The 15,032-nt window shown below is 42.7% G+C and overlaps 1 long non-coding RNA gene across 1 annotated transcript; it reads right to left on the bottom strand.

The window, feature by feature from the left end:
* Positions 1–10,696: 10,696 nt before the first annotated feature.
* LOC146798937 (uncharacterized) lies at positions 10,697–12,640 on the bottom strand. The gene is made up of 2 exons (XR_014969215.1): positions 12,408–12,640; positions 10,697–12,109 (listed from the first exon to the last, which is right to left on the bottom strand). It is a non-coding gene; the product is annotated as an uncharacterized LOC146798937 (long non-coding RNA).
* Positions 12,641–15,032: the final 2,392 nt, after the last annotated feature.

Raw genomic sequence — 15,032 nt, 5'->3', positions numbered from 1 at the left:
CTGTGTATGATGCCTGTGGCTGCCCTAAGAAACACGCAAGGGTATGGGAAAAGGGCAACAATACTGAGATGGCAGTGAACAATTGTATACCTGTTATTGGCTGCCTATTGTTTTTATTAGGGTGATAGGCCAGAAATGATTTATGGTCACAATACTGTCTCATCTGGTTCCAAATGAGATAAGTAGTGAGTGACTGAACACGTGTTATGTGTTATTTTTCCAGTGTTGTTTACTGTTGAATACAGATAAAACTTACAAAAAAAGATATTTTAAACAAAAGAGATTGAAGACAAAAAAGGTCCTTAGCCCTCTACTCACGTAGGTGGGTGGAGGATGCACAAAGAAACAGACTTAAAGGGCCAGTCTATTATATAATAGGGCCAGTCCTCTGCATTGTTTGAGATGTATTACACCTACATTTAACACATATGTAGAAATGATAGTCCTATATCAACATAGATTAGGATTTTTGCAGTCATAAAGGCCCCTTTCTGTTTTTAACATGTCCTGAGTCAGATGTGACCAAACAGGGGAATGAAGTCCAAAGTGGGTGCACATGGGAATACATCTCCTTAAGAATGAAGGATGAAATGACTTATAGTAAATGCTATATCTCTGGCCCCCGCCTATATGCAAAACAATATAAACAAAATATAAGCTGTGTATTGGGCCCATGAAACACAGGGTAGGCCCATGGAATCTGGCTACGCCACTGCCGGTGAGGTCATAGCCTTGGCACACTTCACAAAGGTGACATTTATACGCTGAAGGGTACCTGTGCTGAGTGCACGTAGTCACCGTACAGTCATCAACCTTTGTTTTCATGTTTAATCGCTTTTACTGTTGTCACTGTACCTGGTGATAAGGTGACCTCCAGCATTGCTCAAGGCTGTTTTCACCGAGCAGCTCTGCTGTCACAATAATCAGCCTGTCTAAAACCACCAGGCAGTACCAGTTAAGTCCAGAGAGAATGGAACCATACTGTATATGCAACACTAGAAAAATGTGAAGGGCTCAAGTTTAAATTGCATTTATGTAGCACTCACTTAGCTATATAGTTCCACTCAAAAAGAGAAAAGAACGGTGATTTTAAACTCCTGGAGATATTTTCACTGGGAAATAGTTCTGAAGTGCTCTAAGAATTTGAATACTTCCATGTAGATTGGTTGTATTGTACTATAACATTTACATAGCGCTCACCACCCCTACGCAGGGTGCTGTTGCATTAGCCCGCATGGGTAGCATACTGCAGGTCAGTTGTATGACAATCAATCAGGAATTTTTTGAAGCATGCTACTTACCCGTGAGGGTCACAAGGCGCTAAAGGGGGGACGGGGGAGAGTAGCTCCGGTCAGTTGAAGAGCCAGGTCTTGAGGGTCTTCCTGAAGGTGTGTAGAGTGGGGGCTCGTCAATAAGGAGTTCATTCCAGGTCTTAGCCACAATGTAGGAGAAGATTCCTCCACCTGTTCTTGCTCTGCGGATGAGCTGGGTTTAGCTAGGGCGAGGTCGACGGAACGTAGGTTTCTCTTGGGTACATGGAAGGAGATTCTTTTGTTGAGATATTGGAGTCCCGTTTTGTGGAGGCATTTGTAGGCATGAGAGAGTATCTTGAAAGCTATTCTCCTCTCGACAGGGGGCCAGTGGAGGTTTCGGGGGCGTTGGGTGGTGTGTTTGTGTCGAGGGATGCCGAGGACGGGTCTGGCTGCCGTGTTCTTTATGGTCTGGAGTTTGCGGAGCAGAGACTTGTTGATCCCGGGGTAGAGGGCGTGTCCGTAGTCCAGTCTGCTGGTTATGAGTGCATGGGTGACAGTCTTTCTTGATTCTGGGTGGATCCATTTGAACGTCTTCTGGAGGATGCGGAGTGTGTTGAAGCAGGTGGAGGCGACTGCGTTGATCTGTCGGGTTATGGAGAGGGAGAAATTGAGTACGATGCCGAGGTCCCGGGCGTGGTCCGTGGGGGTGGAGGGGCTGCCGAGGGCGTTGGGCCACCAGATGTTGTCCCTAGCAGAGGGGGAGGGTCTGAGGACAAGGACCTCTGTCTTCTCCGAGTTAAGCTTAAGGCAGCTGCTGCTCATCCAGGATGCTATGTCCTTCATTCCTTCCTGGAAGCTGAGTTTGATGGTGATGGGGTCCTTGGTGTGGGAGAGGATGAGCTGGGTGTTGTCGGCGTAGGATACTATGCTGAGTCCGTGCTGTCTGACAATGGCAGCGAGGGGGCCATGTAGATGTTAAAGAGCGTGGGACTGAGCAAAGATCTTTGGGGTCCTCCGTAGTTGATCTCTGTGGGTTCGGAGAGGAAGGCTGGAAGTCTGATTCTTTGGGTTCTGCCGGTAAGGAAGGTGCAGAGCCAGTTGAGGGCGGTTCTCTGTATGCCGGAGTCGTGGAGTCTGGCAGTGAGTGTGTGGTGGGAGACGGTGTTGAACGCTGCTGAGAGGTCGAGTAGGATCAGGGTCGCAGTGTGGCCTTGGTCAAGGAGGGTGCAGATGTCATTTGTGGCGGTGTGTAGAGCGTTCTCGGTGCTGTGGTTCCTGCAGAATCTGGATTGGGTAATGTCGAGGATGGAGTTTTCTTTGATGAATTGCATTAGTTGGGCATTGGTGGTCTTCTCGGTGACTTTGACCACAAAGGGGAGGAGGGAGATGGGTCGGTAGTTCTTGAGATGGCCAGTAGTGCGTAGCAGATCACTACAGTTATTCCATGCCTGTCAAATTGGCAATATGTGAATACAGTTAATCAAACTATTGAGCTGTACAAGTATTTGTTATTATACATCTCTTGACGAAGGAGAAGGACTGTACCTCAAACATTCTCTGTGGCAGAGTGTTCCACCATTTTGAATGAATAAACCCTGAAGTCCTTTTTCATATATAATGTCATTTTGGATTTTATTTTAGCCTCATAGACATCTAGGCATACATGCTTCTGCCCAGGTGAAACCAGGCTCATTGCTCGGTGAAATATCTTCCACACTGCGGTTCATATTGTTCCTATCTCAAACTTTGATTCCCTAGAAGTTAGGTTGGAAAACGGATTCACACAATTTAAAGTTTCAAAAACTTTGAAATAGCAATTCTGAAGGTAAAAAGAGAGGCTGGTACAGGGGTGCAATTGCAAGTGTCATAACCAGTGCAGTGGCTTGGGAGTGGTGCTGTAGCAGAACTTGCTGAGGAGGGTTATAAGTAATTGTTATTTATTATTGTTCAGTATGATTGGTATTGCTAAAATCCACACTCATAGTGTCATTGCAAGGATATTGCAGCTTTTTGGCACTGAGGATCCCAGGTCACACTGTGTCATTCTCCACCTGGATATGGGGCGAGGAGGGAACTTGCCCAGTCATGAGCTGGATGGACCACCATGAAGCTCGCTCTTCCAAGAGTGCTGCAATGGAGGAGGAGTACTCAGATTGGCTGCGCCAGAATGAGAATAAAATGGTGGGCAGCAGGGGTACCTGAGACTCCCCTGCAATAGATGTAAGGCCACTTCTAGTAGTTAAAAGTGGAGAAGGGAGCTCATGCATATATGTTTCTAGAAACCCAACTCATGCCCTCTGCCCTATGTGACATTTTCATATTTTCAAATTATCTCTAAGAGCTCTCTTCCCTCCAGCATAGTTACCTGACCTGCTAGCAGAAATATCTCATTGATCACAACATTATTCTAAATCCCATCATCAATTTTCCAACAAGACAGGAGTAGCGGGAATAGGTAGCAATTGACTGGCACAACATTGCTGCTGGCGCTTGTGACCTGTCAATCAGGATTCTTCAACAAAGTAGACCAGGAGGCGCAGGCAATGGTGTTCTAGGAGTGGTGTCACAAATGAATTGGATCGGTCTTCAAAAGGGAACCTTCCTTTCCCCAGTCAGAAAGTACCAGAGGTCCAGTTTTTGACAGTGTAGGGGCGTGCTACAGGTAATTTATCATAACATAACAAACATCTCTGTAACAGATGGTTCATTATCTGAAGAGTGCACTGCATGGTGATTTAAGATTTGGTGAAATGGTATAATTGCCTTGCCACCCCCTCAAGGCATATGACCCCTCTGTGGTCAGGCAGTACCTATTTATCAGTAGTAGGTGAAGTCTAGGTATGACTTCATCCTGATGGGAAAGTCGGGTAATCTTGTGCAAATGCTATCAACTGGATCCATCTATCGAACAAGGGGTTCTGGCCCTTGTTCTATATATACGTTCAGCAGAAGGAAAAAAACAAAAGGAAAATTGTATTGGTCGAACACAAAAACAAACTTTAGCCCATTACACACTGGTACTAAGCACTGAGCAGATATTCAAAAGCTTGAGGTGGAGTGGGAAAATGATGGGGCCCTCCTGCATTGAAGGGGCTCACTTTTGGCCCTTGGTACCTGTAGCTTCCTCCAGAATGAATTGAACTTTGAAATGGCCAAGTGGAATGCCCTCCTGTGCATGGACATATGTGATACAGTCAGCCAGAGTGCCTGCATTGTTTTTGAAGAGACGGACAAGACTGTTACAATGTGACCCCCATTATCCTCCCACAATCAGAAATATCGTCAGCATTCCAGATACAATCTGAATTTCAAGGTGACTTCTTTGAAAAGGAAATATTGCCTACATACTTTTTCCACTGTTTTTACAGCAACAAGGCAAGTGGCGGCTACAGAAGGCAAGCTGATGCGATCTCCAGAGATCTGTTTTTTTCAAATAACGAGGCATTTCAGGGAGAAAAACTGATCATAAATGGAGCAGCGTAATTTTGACTCTCAACTTTACAAGTCAGAATACATAACATAAACGTGCACTTAGCACATGTTTTCTGTGTGACCTCACAACATTAATAATAAAAGTGTGGCACTTGACATCGTTATTGCAGTGCATTCACTGTAGAATTAGAGAATTTCTACATAACACTGTGGGGGAGATTGACTAAGCTTTTGCACCTTGTTTGCGTCACAAAAGTGACGCAAAACTACGCAAAATCTTTTTCTTGTCATTTACTTTCCAGCACTAAACCTGTTTAGCACTGGAAATAACGTAAAAGTAATGCATCGGGTTACTTTGCGCCATGGGGGCGAACCAAGGGTGGAGCATGGGCGTTCCCATGCAACCAACCAATGTTTCTCACGCTAAATCCAATTTACTAAAACAGTAGATTGGGTTTAGCGTAAGAAAACTGCGCCTTTTTAAACAGGCGCAAGGAAGGAGAAATGCTTGAATTTCTCCTTCCTTTTCCGACTTTAAATGCGTGCCGCACTGTGCAGCACGCATACAAAGTGGCAAACGCTTACCCTTGTGTCTAGAATAGTATTTTGTACAGGAAGGGTCCCCTTCCTGTACAAAACCTATGCTATTCTCACACACACACCCTAGTGCTATGGCGCTAAGGTGTGTTCTTGGCGCACGGCAGCTGTAATCAGCGCCGGCCAAGGGAAAGGGGAGGAGAGAGCCGTATCTTTGAAGATATGGCGCTCGCCTGCTCCCTCCCTGTCGCGCAACGCAGAGCAGCCTCGCGGGAGGCTGTGTTGCATTGCGGTGAGATTTGTTGAATCTCCTCCTCTGTGTCTTAATCATATTAAATGAGATAATCTTTGGAGACTTGATGAATAAACCATCCTCACCTATTTAGACTGTGTTTACTATAGAAACAATAATGATTTACGTAATGTGTGCCCTAATGTTTCACTAATATTTCATATGAAATGTCGTTCTTAGCCATACTTACCCATGCTTATTAAAGATTTTACTACATGCCACATGCAATATGAATCTAATGTACTAACAAGTTATATTCATTTGTGTTTAAAGTGCACATGCATATTAAATGTGCACCATTGATTTAATATTCTAAAATTGCACTTGCTAGGCCTGTTTTCCATTCTTAGTAAACACTGTTTGCCATTTCTGCTTGCTTGACTTGCAGGTGCATTCACACACATTGTTAGTTTGAGAATAGATACAACACTGTATTAGCAATGGAGAGAGAGCCTGAGAAGAACTTGACAAACGAACATGGGGAGTAAGAGCGTTAACTGAAGAGTTCTATTCAGCAATGTTACAACAAGGTTTGATTGAGCAAGTATGCTGTCATTTTCATATTCAGTGTGGGACATTTTGAGATATTGCCGTTTACATGAGAATGGAAAAGGACAATGGAAATCCTGATGATGTGAACTGAGGGGTGGTACCTGAGTGGCTTTAGTGCAAACAACTGGAGTCTAATCTGTGTAAGATTGCTGCCACTTTTTCTTGCACTTTGAGAGGTTTATACCTCTATGCTTATTCCCTTTGACTCTTACTGAGTGTGGCTTAGACTAATACGGAAAATTCTCCTGACCCAATAAGAATCTTGACCAAGCTTCTGCAACGCTGACACCTTCCTTTACGTCCCACATTTTCCTGTATTTTTCTATTTTGCTGCAGTTTGGACTTTAACTTTGATGATTCTAGATTATACTCATGTATAGAAGAGAAGACCTTATATTGATCGTTTGTATTGCTGTGACTAAACTTCTTGTTTGTCTAATACTGGTAGACCTAAACATCTTTAGGAGGTTGGGTTTCCCAGTTGTAATTCTGTATCTTTATAGCATGGTGCTGATATTTGTGTACCTTGACTTTATTGCTAATTTGTAATAAGCCTTCTTAACTTCAGTCACTGATTCCTGGTCTTTATTGTGTAGCTAAATGAGTTACACTGTTAATTGAAACTGATTGATGTAATGTTAACTCCCGTCGCCTCTAAGTCAGGAAAGAAAAGGTCCATCGGAGGACGAATGGTAAGTGGGTTGGCCCAGAGCGCTGGATCATGAACAACATTAATAGCAACGTTCTCTTTATATTACTATCTCTCCTCACCAAGTAGCCCAAGCCAGGCCTACAGATATAGGCGCTGGAAGTACGGTTACACACCCCCAAGACAACTATGCTGGATTTCAGAAGGTGAATGACCACAAAGATTCCATTAAATTTTGTTTTTAGCTTGTCGCAGGTGTCAAATGTTAGGCTCGCTTCCAGCAAATTGCTGCTTATTCTTTTAACATGGAAACTGATGTTTGCTTTTCTTTCTCTGACTGCAAAGTAAGAAGCTTTTGTAGAGTGAACTATTTGAAAATAAGGCTGAGTGTAAAAGAAAAGGCTGTAAGATGTTTTTTTTTCGAATACACAACAAAACCTGAACTGTACAAATATTTCAAAGTATATCAGCAGTTAGCAAGGCTCAAATGAGGTTCTTCATTTGTAATTCTCAAGTTTGATGGAAACAAACATTCAAACATTTTAATAGGATCAGAACAACTCCACACTTTACTTGGCGATGTCCAAGTTATAAACATTCACTGACAGTCGATTTCCACACATTATTATTTGTGGCTGAATTTTTCACAATCCCTATAACTGCATCGATGAAACACTCAATTCTCATTCCGAAAAGTGTTCCAGCACCACTGTTTACAGACATCCAAAAGCACCCAGTGATACTGACTACTGGGTAATGAGTGTTTATTATTTCTAAATATTCATTACATCTTGTGCCTTAGCATTTCCGGGAATCACTTAATCACCACAAAGGTCCCAGAAGCAGAAACCCTGTTTCCGTTTGACCTCCGTTGAATGACACGCCCGGGAGGTAGAGAGAGAAAAGGGACACTCAAGGCCATGCAGACTAGCCAGAAACGAAGCAAATAGAAAGCTTTATCAAGCTGCCATGTGGTCCTTTTCTGAAAAGAAGCAAAGTTCATATTTCGTTATCAAAGGCAGTAAACAGATAGTATCAAAAGCTACAGCAGTTTGGAATTTCCCTTTTGCGCAAATGCAATCTTGTCACTTCATTCAGATGTTGTGAATGTCACTGAACAGTTAAAATAGCATGTTATTCAGCTGAAGCAAAGGACTGAAATACAAAAAAATGCAAAACAACTTGCTGTGGCACATTTCCGGATGGAAAATGACAATGAAACGTTTATTTGTTTTTCGTTTCTGGTGTACGTGGTTCTCTGTGGTACGTATGGATACATATTGGTAGCCACGCACAAAATGTGACTTCCAGAACCAAAATGGCGCTCCAGTTTATAGTGCTAAGAAGTGGAAGTTAATACAAATTTAGCGGTTCTCCATATTTTCAGACAGTCATCGGCGCGCTTTCCAAGGTCGGTCCTCGTTATTTCAACCCTGTTAGCAACGGGCAATGGGCAAGAAAGGATTCACGTGTCAGTCCTTCTCCCCAGCTGTGCTGAACATCACCCAGAGCAAGAGGAGTGAAAACACCCAAGGGAGAAAGAAGGTGTTGTGATGTACCAGACATAGCCGAGGAGTATCTTTGTGTGTTTTTTTATTCGGTCTTAGTTACAGGTTAGCATCCACGTAAAGCAGCCCCACCAGAGCAGCCTGCCTGCTGCTCAGCCCATCTTCAACTGTCACACACAGGGCCGGACTGGGTTTGGGGTGTTTTTGGGAACCTAGGGGGCTTTTTTTGTTACCGGGGGCTGGCAGTATTAGCCCCTGTAACTAAATCGGCCAAAACCGGCCCTAGCACACAGCTCGGCCGCACACCCTTACCCCCAGGACCGAGCAGTTTGCCAGGGCCGGTTTCAGTTCCTAGTCCGGCCCTGGTCACACCTCACCCCACAGGAACCTAAACAGTCCATGCATCTCCATCACACCTACATTCCACTTGGAACACTCACACTGGCTGAGCAGCTAGGAGCTAGGTAACATAGGAGTAACATTAGTATATAGGAATGATATAACAGAAGGAGCAAGAGAAAGATGGAAAAAAGCGAGTCAAAAGGAGAAAGCAGAAACCTACAAGAGTGAGATCAAGGGGCAGAGAGTGTCTGATAGTAGATTTAAGATGCATGAGGTGGAATCAAGACTACGCAGCTCTAGTGTTCGGCGCACTGACATTCAATAGCGCCAGCCACGGGCGTCTGAGCAAAACATTGGGAACTAGCTCTTATTCTTTCACAAATTAAGCTCTGCAGTACATCCTCCACCCCCAGTGCTATATTTGGGGCACATCGCACTTAAGGCTTTATAACTTTTTCCACAAAAGATGTATCTATAGTTGTGTATAAGTATTGTTTTATTCTGTTTATGTTGCCTAGTTACTGTTGTTTCAACTTTAGAATATGCTGATTGTATGTTCTATCTTTTGCTAGTGGTTGTTCGAGCAGTGCTGTTCAATTGTAGTTCTATTTCATAGCAGTTGTCCTTGACTTATTGTGCAGCCAGCGGCAGTGCATTTATGCTCATAATAAAGAGCTGTCTTTTGTATGAAACTAGTACTATCTTTATTGCGACAGTATCTGGGCCGTATGTGTCTTCCTTTTTCCCCACATGTTGGGGATTCTAAAGATTTCCCTGGAAGGAGCCAACAAAATAGTCATAATATAGCAACATTTAGGATTTTTTTTTTAATGGGCTGTGCAAAGAAGTGTATATTTTTTTATAAAATCAACAAAAGGTTTGCTGTGTTAAGATCATCTTCATCCCAGCTCCCAGGAACAGGAGGAGTTGTGAAAAAAAATGTAACCACTGTTTTTGCATTTTTCTAAGTGGTAGTCAATTTTTCTTTTCTTTTAATGATTTTTCATTGTGTACCACTTGTGGGGCTGAACCTGTGGCCCGCAACAGGAACGGATTAAAACTGTGTCCATATGCTGTGAAGGTTGTCAAGTTAGTTTACATAGTCCCTTATTTGGTGTGTTCTTGTCTGATGTGTGTATCCCTGCTGATTGCGGAACTTTTCCTCACAGAAAGGTGAGGAAAATGCAATATTTTAGCCAAAGGTTGACATTTGCAGGGTATTTTGGGTCCGAAAGCATACTGGGAACCACACAAGCCACAGTGCCCTGGACTTCCTTAGGTGTCTAGTTTTCAGAAATGTCTGGATTTGATCATTTTCCCTGTATGGCAGTCATGCACAAACCAAAATACTCCAGTCCTACCCTACATGGAGTCACTATTGACTGTATTTGGGTTGAGTATCAGACCTTTGCTCATCCCTAGTGAAAGGACATACATGCCTGCCAGAATGATTGTGGTTGGAAAAGTGTGAGAATATAAATAATCAATAACATGTATATCATACATATCAACATTAAATTCACACTTAATTATTGTGTTGTTTTTTAGCTTCGACTATGGGATAAAAATTGTGAAGGAAGGTGGATCCTCACCCATATAGCGTGGCATACTTCATCATCGGATTCTTCCATTTAGCAGTCAGGAACTTCCTTTTATGTTGTCTGGCATTTGCATAAGAACAAAAGTGCCACAAGCATGCAGACTTTGCAGGCGGAGCCTATGCCTGGTTAGAGAGAAGTGTGTTTGTAGTATAATTCAGGTGAGTAGTGATGAGTGTAGTGATCTGTGTGTCACTCCTGCCTTGCCATCTGCCTTCTGCTACATGAGATCTAAAGGAAAACAAGCCAAGGCTAAGCTTTGGCTATCTCTTCATGTCTCTGTATCACTCAGATTCCTGGCTAACACTGTAAGGGTACAAAAGTGAACAAAACCAGTGGACCCTGTTACAGCTCCATATACCGGCAGCACAGCCAATCCTTTGAATGAGTCCAATCAATTAAATCAGGTTATTTTCAATCTTTATGTACTCTGTCAGTTTTCTCTATAACTTTTTTCTGCCATTTACTCTGCCGTTTACTTCAATTCATTTTACTCATTTTAATCCAAGTGAATCACCCACACACAGGAGGCATGATAGTTTCCAAATGTCACGTGTTTAATTGAATTTGCCCAATGCATTTCGGGACGAATCCCTTCGTCAGGGGCATCTAAAATACACAAATTAAATAGATGTCAACATAATCTTTGCAAATACTATAATGCACTATACATATTAAAAATAATAATTATATCGTGATGCATACTCAATGCTTAGACCCATGCCCTGAAACCATTCCCGTAAAAAAATGACACCACCCTGTCTGTAACGATCCTGATTGAAAACCTCCCAACTCTAGGACTTCGCCTATCTTGTGAATAACCCACCTCCGTGCAACTAACACTTCAACATTCGTTAAAAAAACATGCTGTAGAATGCTTGACACACTGCTGTTTCCCTGCGCTTACCGTGACAGTATATAATGAACTTCTCCCAGAGTACCGAAGCTGCAGAGCCGCGCTTGCTCCCAATTTCTAGTTCCTACGCACATTTTGTATTACGGTAGCATTTTCAAAGTGCTCGCGCGCTCGTCTTTCTCTCTGTTAATGAAAAGCCTTTTCGCTCCTCAACTGGTTTTTATACTAATCACTGCGCGCCTATTGTTATCAGGTGCTGTCAACTCGTTATCTCAGAACAACCGGCTTCCGGTCAAGTTTAAAAAAAATTTGTCAACATGCTTTTTTTCTTTTGTTCAACCAGTGAGACACTACGTTGCCCAGAATCCCATATAACGTGTCTTGATCCTCACCCACTCCCCCGTTACTGGTGCCATATGTCCCCTGACTCCAGCAATAATTTATGCTCCAGCACATAATCTTAATCAATAGTACATTGAGTAGTAACTGTTTATAGCCAATTAAAATTCGCAATGACATATTGACATTTTTCCACAAGTGCATCAATCGTGACACCGACGACTCCTGAGTGTGTGTACTCCATTTCAGTTCTTTTCTTTCAATCAGTTAATCTTGCATTTTTCCATAATCATCAAAGTCTATTCATGGGTGCAAACTCGCAGGTAGGACGGTAATCAGTACAATGCAAACATAAGTAGCGGGATGCACACCATAGTCCTCCGAAATTGATCATAAGCTTAACTTGTATTCCTGTGTAGGCGTGCATGCCAGGTGAGCGCTCCGTCCAAATTGCGCTTGCAAAAATGAACAAAACCAGTGGACCCTGTTACAGCTCCATATACCGGCAGCACAGCCAATCCTTTGAATGAGTCCAATCAATTAAATCAGGTTATTTTCAATCTTTATGTACTCTGTCAGTTTTCTCTATAACTTTTTTCTGCCATTTACTCTGCCGTTTACTTCAATTCATTTTACTCATTTTAATCCAAGTGAATCACCCACACACAGGAGGCATGATAGTTTCCAAATGTCACGTGTTTAATTGAATTTGCCCAATGCATTTCGGGACGAATCCCTCCGTCAGGGGCATCTAAAATACACAAATTAAATAGATGTCAACATAATCTTTGCAAATACTATAATGCACTATACATATTAAAAATAATAATTATATCGTGATGCATACTCAATGCTTAGACCCATGCCCTGAAACCATTCCCGTTAAAAAATGACACCATCCTGTCTGTAACGATCCTGATTGAAAACCTCCCAACTCTAGGACTTCGCCTATCTTGTGAATAACCCACCTCCGTGCAACTAACACTTCAACATTCGTTAAAAAAACATGCTGTGGAATGCTTGACACACTGCTGTTTCCCTGCGCTTACCGTGACAGTATATAATGAACTTCTCCCAGAGTACCGAAGCTGCAGAGCCGCGCTTGCTCCCAATTTCTAGTTCCTACGCACATTTTGTATTACGGTAGCATTTTCAAAGTGCTCGCGCGCTCGTCTTTCTCTCTGTTAATGAAAAGCCTTTTCGCTCCTCAACTGGTTTTTATACTAATCACTGCGCGCCTATTGTTATCAGGTGCTGTCAACTCGTTATCTCAGAACAACCGGCTTCCGGTCAAGTTTAAAAAAAATTTGTCAACATGCTTTTTTTCTTTTGTTCAACCAGTGAGACACTACGTTGCCCAGAATCCCATATAACGTGTCTTGATCCTCACCCACTCCCCCGTTACTGGTGCCATATGTCCCCTGACTCCAGCAATAATTTATGCTCCAGCACATAATCTTAATCAATAGTACATTGAGTAATAACTGTTTATAGCCAATTAAAAGTCGCAATGACATATTGACATTTTTCCACAAGTGCATCAATCGTGACACCGACGACTCCTGAGTGTGTGTACTCCATTTCAGTTCTTTTCTTTCAATCAGTTAATCTTGCATTTTTCCATAATCATCAAAGTCTATTCATGGGTGCAAACTCGCAGGTAGGACGGTAATCAGTACAATGCAACCGTCCTACCTGCGAGTTTGCACCCATGAATAGACTTTGATGATTATGGAAAAATGCAAGATTAACTGATTGAAAGAAAAGAACTGAAATGGAGTACACACACTCAGGAGTCGTCGGTGTCACGATTGATGCACTTGTGGAAAAATGTCAATATGTCATTGCGACTTTTAATTGGCTATAAACAGTTACTACTCAATGTACTATTGATTAAGATTATGTGCTGGAGCATAAATTATTGCTGGAGTCAGGGGACATATGGCACCAGTAACGGGGGAGTGGGTGAGGATCAAGACACGTTATATGGGATTCTGGGCAACGTAGTGTCTCACTGGTTGAACAAAAGAAAAAAAGCATGTTGACAAATTTTTTTTAAACTTGACCGGAAGCCGGTTGTTCTGAGATAACGAGTTGACAGCACCTGATAACAATAGGCGCGCAGTGATTAGTATAAAAACCAGTTGAGGAGCGAAAAGGCTTTTCATTAACAGAGAGAAAGACGAGCGCGCGAGCACTTTGAAAATGCTACCGTAATACAAAATGTGCGTAGGAACTAGAAATTGGGAGCAAGCGCGGCTCTGCAGCTTCGGTACTCTGGGAGAAGTTCATTATATACTGTCACGGTAAGCGCAGGAAAACAGCAGTGTGTCAAGCATTCCACAGCATGTTTTTTTAACGAATGTTGAAGTGTTAGTTGCACGGAGGTGGGTTATTCACAAGATAGGCGAAGTCCTAGAGTTGGGAGGTTTTCAATCAGGATCGTTACAGACAGGATGGTGTCATTTTTTAACGGGAATGGTTTCAGGGCATGGGTCTAAGCATTGAGTATGCATCACGATATAATTATTATTTTTAATATGTATAGTGCATTATAGTATTTGCAAAGATTATGTTGACATCTATTTAATTTGTGTATTTTAGATGCCCCTGACGAAGGGATTCGTCCCGAAATGCATTGGGCAAATTCAATTAAACACGTGACATTTGGAAACTATCATGCCTCCTGTGTGTGGGTGATTCACTTGGATTAAAATGAGTAAAATGAATTGAAGTAAACGGCAGAGTAAATGGCAGAAAAAAGTTATAGAGAAAACTGACAGAGTACATAAAGATTGAAAATAACCTGATTTAATTGATTGGACTCATTCAAAGGATTGGCTGTGCTGCCGGTATATGGAGCTGTAACAGGGTCCACTGGTTTTGTTCATTTTTGCAAGCGCAATTTGGACGGAGCGCTCACCTGGCATGCACGCCTACACAGGAATACAAGTTAAGCTTATGATCAATTTCGGAGGACTATGGTGTGCATCCCGCTACTTATGTTTGCATAACACTGTAAGGGTGCCACATTAACCCTTACTAGGACTCAGTGGGGGCTCCTCTGTAATGGCAGAGGAGCATCGCCCCACTGCCTGGCTCAAAACCAGCACATTAAAAATTAAATAATGTTTTAGTTTTGTTTTATTTTTCATTTGCCGGCTCTGAGCCAGCTTGAGCAGGGAGGGGCTGGGCGGGGCATGGAAGGATGTAAGCATGGAAGGAGGGGTGCTATGTGCACTCCCTAAGTGCGCATATGTGTTTGGCCGGCCATCTCAAGCCAACCAAAACACATATGGGCACTTAGGTTTCTCCAGCCCGGCTGCATTGAACAGCAGGGCTGGAGAAACCCCCACAGACTCTCTGGCCTGAGCGGAGCGTCTTTTCAGCCCGCTCAGGCCAATCCCCGTGCAGCTCTCCTAACAGGCATATTCTTAGGCACATTCGCATAAAGAGTAATTACTGGAAAGAAATTCTAAAACGAGAACACATTTAGAGAGTGGCTCCTTGCGCTCACTATTTGAGTTCTGATGCATATAGTGCTATATCTTAGCGTAAAATGCATACTCACGTCCATTTTGGATGTGAGGCTGCATTTTTGCACTAAGAAATAGTGCTAAATGAAGAATTTCTCTTCTCATGTAATTCAAGTGTAATCTCACTGAATTTTTAGG

The sequence above is a fragment of the Triturus cristatus genome, chromosome 9 (genome assembly GCF_964204655.1).
Source record: "Triturus cristatus chromosome 9, aTriCri1.1, whole genome shotgun sequence".
Classification (NCBI taxonomy): Eukaryota; Metazoa; Chordata; class Amphibia; order Caudata; family Salamandridae; genus Triturus; species Triturus cristatus.
The sequence above is the reverse complement of the archived record's forward strand: the minus strand, read 5'-3'. Positions and strand labels throughout refer to the sequence as shown.